We start from the raw sequence: 3,949 nt of genomic DNA, 5'->3' as shown, positions 1-3,949 counted from the left end.
AGAAGAAAGAGAAGTGGTAGGCCCCGCTGCACAACTGAGCAACCAGACAAGAACATTATAGTCTGTAGTTTGAGAAATCGACGCCTCACAGGTCCTCAACTGGCAGCTTCATTAAATAGTCCATGCAAAACGCCACTGTCAATGTCTACAGTGAAGAGGCGACTCCGGGATGCTGGCCTTCAGGGCAGAGTGGCAAAGAGAAAGCCATATATGAGACTATTAAAAGGAAAAGATTAATATGGGCAAAAGAACAAAGACATTGGACAGAGGAAGATTGAAAAAAAAGTGTTATGGACAGATGAACCAAGTTTGAGGTGTTTGGATCACACAGAAGAACATTTGTGAGACGCAGAACAACTGAAAAGATGCTGGAACAGTGTCTGACGCCATCTGTCAAGCATGGTGGAGGTAATGTGATGGTCCGGGGTTGCTTTGATGCTGGTAAAGTGGGAGATTTGTACAAGGTAATATGTTTAATATGAAGGTGAAATGCGTCTAAACAATGCAGGAGTAGGACAAATAAGACTGCGATTTTCTCGCTTCTCTCTGTCCTGGTAAATCTGTGACACTCTCTTTGAAAGCTGGTATCCCAATGGGTCAATATTTAAAGTGAACCTATCATCAGGATTTTGCTAAGTAAACTACAGGCACTGTCAGTTTGGCACTGTTACACTGATTAAAATGATATCTGGGTTTATGAAATCCGTCTTGTGGTTGTTTAATCTGTATTTGCAGTTTCAGTTAGTGAGATTCTCCTGCTTTGGGGCGGGCCTGCGGGAGGGACTTTTTTTGGTGCTCTGTTCTCATATTCATCCTTATGGGCTTGAATGACAGGTCACTGAACCTTCAGTGACCTGACTCATATTTTAAACACAGCGCTTGCTTGTGAGAGAGGAGGAGGGAGGGGGTGAGTGCACTCTCACTAGATCAGCTTTATGGATTTTATTGTTTTCTACAATGCCCCCCCCCCCCTTTAAAAATGAACTGTTTTTTAATCAATATCCTCCTGATGAAGAAATACTCTCAAACCTGTAGATTTGCGCTTGGGATAACTGCCAAGGACAACAGCCTGGGAGATCACACAGATCCTACCTCTGCCACCAATTTGTCAATGACAACACTCTGCCTCCAATCCGGACAATTACGCAATTTCCTGACGAGTGATGAACGAGGCCGCAGTCATTTTTACTACTAGGTCAGTTATTGGAGAACTCACAGTGAACGTATAATATATGCACATCCGATTCCAATGCAAGGAATGTGTGTGTATATATATATATATATATATATATATATATATATATATATATATATATCCCGATACGGTCACTACCAAACTCCACAATAACAGGTCTCTTGAACATCCATTACAGATAGCATATGTTAGGGCTGGCGGAACGCACCGAGTATATTTAGATATTATTGGTGCGTTCGCAGCCTGCGGTCCACCTTGCAGGAGACCAACCTGCTGCTAGCAAATGGTGGCACAATATGGTGGTAGAAGCGAACTCTTGTTACTTCACAGAGTCGAACAGAAGGGAAAACACTGTTCCCTGTTAGCTTCACAGGGGAACACAGCTGCCTAACAGAGCAAAAGCAATCAGTGGTCAGGGAGTAGCAAGCACACAAACATCTCCTCTCCGGTGGAGCCGGCATTCTAATGGCTTTACGTCAGCCCTGAATTCACCATACAAACTCCTCACCGGAGGTGCCGGTATTCTAGTGGCTTATTTCAACTGGACCTTGACCACAAGCAGACAAGACCACTGAGTAGCTAAAGCTCATAACATAAGCTGATACTAGCGCATAGCCGTGTGGCCTTGCGAACCTTTTATAGCTGCAGCAACTTCAGGACCTTCCTAGAGGACCAAGGGGAGCTGCTACAGTACATGAGCAACTTCAGGACCTTCCCAGAGGACCAATGTGAGCTGCCACGTGAGCAGTACCTGAGCATGTGACCCCCGACCTCCAATGAGAGGTCTTACCCCGGGCATGCTCAGAAGGGGAAAAGCAGGACTTAGTCCCTAAGACGTCTGCTTGCCGCTGACCAGTACTGACTACAATGGCTGAGCCTGGAAAGGCAGCAATAACAGTCCACACAATATCAGGCGGAGCCAGACACTGGGACCGATGTCTCCTCTGAGCAGGCTCCACTGCGGCTGGAGAAGAATGGGAGACCGCAGCGGAGATGGCTTGAGATTCCCCCTGTGCAGAGGCGGGAACTCGATCCCTAACAGCATATTTCTTCAGGTGGTGCAGTTTATAGAGCAAGAGGAACGGAGGTATTACATTTTATATATTTAATCCGAAAAGTAGTGTTTATAAAAATATACAAAGATGTTAGGACATGGGCAAAACAACAGTATATACAATTACATAAACTAAAAATGAACAAGAATTGTACTAAATCTGTGTCGTGAAAATGGCTCAGAACTTAACAGAGGGAAGCACTCATTAAGGCAATGGACAGAATCGCAATGCACTGTCTTCCAGTACTGAGAAGGATTGTTGTCATTTGCTTTTATTAACAGAAGTTACACCCATAAACCTCCCCTTTGGTGACCTATAACTGGACTGGTCATGGGATGTGGCTAAGTCTTTAGAAAATTATGAAATTCCCAAATTCCACGATATCTTCGCACCTGAAGGACATATTAATGCCATATTTCCTATTACAATTTTATCTTTCTATAGGTGGGAAACATGGCATGGACACAGTCATCCATCTGACCGATATCAACTTGGAGGCGCTGCCGCTACTGCTTGGCAATTTAAGAGAAAGCGTTACTTTTGTCACAACATCAAAAATATGTTTCTCATATCTGTTACAACTAGGGATGAGCAAACTTTTGCCAATCTCAAATTCAGCATGAACACTGCACATTTGGATTCGTGTTCAGATTCCCAAGCATTTTTCCTCAAAATCGTCAAAATTCAGCCAAAGCTCGGTAAATCATCGAGTTTCCACTAATGTTTTTGTTAGGACTTTGGCTAGGATAGTGGTGCTGTATGATCAGCGGGAGGGACTTGTTTGATGAGGGGACAGTGTGCAGAGATGTCAGAATAGCGACAGACTGTATTTTCATTTTTTGTTAACTTAATATGTTTTTTTGTGCCGTTTTGTCAGTGTAACAGTGCAGAAAGCCTGCTGCTGCAAGTAGTCACATAGTTAGCTAAGCGGTTTATTGTCAGCTAGTTCAGCCTTCCAGGATGTAAATCGTTTATAATCGTGTGGTGCAGCCAGGAGAGTCCACATTTTACAATCTAAATAATTTGTGCTAAAAGTGTAGTGCAGCTGTAACAAGGTGGCACAGGGCGGTAGTCTTGGGCAACTTCACTAGATGACTCAGTGAGAACCCTGGCCCCTCTCACAGGAATAGACAGTTCCAGTCAGAGCCCAAAGTCACAGTGAGTTACTTCAGATAGATGGCTGCTCTCCATGCGGGAACGGATGCACCACACGTAACACTCTTTAGGGCTCAACAGTGGCAACTTGTTTAATAAAGGTGAGGTAGACAAGAAAGGTAACAATTCCTGAACTGTCCCTATTCACAGCAACGGCTGCAGAAGCGAAGGCAATGGCTCCCAGTCGGCTTCCAGGAGCAAAAAGTCTGTTGTGGGGCACACACACAGTCCTTGTGACTGCTGCTCGACAGTCAACTGGCAGCTCTGTTCCTCCAGGGGGTATGGTATGCTCCCAGCAGGGGAGCACTTCCCACCATGGGCAAGCCTGCCCGGGCACTGAACTGCATTCAGGGACTTCTGACCCAGCCCCCTGGATTAACCCTTTACTATCCCTAAGCTACACATCACATGGTACAGTAGTAAAACATTGGAGCAAGACAAACACACCACAGCATAACCATAGCATATTACATTAATACATACAGGAAACATTACAGGATAATACACGTTAATGCATAACTGACAGACAGGGCACTGCATGGGG

The sequence above is a fragment of the Ranitomeya variabilis genome, chromosome 4 (assembly GCF_051348905.1).
Source record: "Ranitomeya variabilis isolate aRanVar5 chromosome 4, aRanVar5.hap1, whole genome shotgun sequence".
NCBI classification, from domain to species: domain Eukaryota; kingdom Metazoa; phylum Chordata; class Amphibia; order Anura; family Dendrobatidae; genus Ranitomeya; species Ranitomeya variabilis.
The sequence above is the reverse complement of the archived record's forward strand: the minus strand, read 5'-3'. Positions refer to the sequence as shown.